Source organism: Poecilia reticulata, linkage group LG19 (genome assembly GCF_000633615.1).
Source record: "Poecilia reticulata strain Guanapo linkage group LG19, Guppy_female_1.0+MT, whole genome shotgun sequence".
Taxonomy (NCBI): Eukaryota; Metazoa; Chordata; class Actinopteri; order Cyprinodontiformes; family Poeciliidae; genus Poecilia; species Poecilia reticulata.
The window spans coordinates 324,191-324,531 of NC_024349.1; positions in this window are offsets into that span (position 1 = coordinate 324,191).

Consider the following 341-nt stretch of genomic DNA (forward strand, 5'->3'; position numbering starts at 1 on the left):
GCATCCGGACCGCGCTGCGTTTTTCCTGTGAGCCGCCGTCTAAACGGTTCCGTTTCCGTCACTTCAGTCCCTGCAGACCGTGCGGCTGACGGCGCCGGACCAGACGGGGGTTCTGCTCAACCAGAYGGCCGTTTTGGACCCGCAGAACCACCTGGTGACACTTTCCGTCACCGCGGCAGSAAATCAGACGTCCACGGTTCTGTTCGACGTCAAACACGTACGTCCAGGAGATTTTCTACCGTTTCTCCTGTAAACCAGGACCAACAGCTGGCTCCATTTCTGATGATTAATCGATTATCTTAATGATTAATCAGGTGATTTGTCCTTTTAGCCTTTTAATC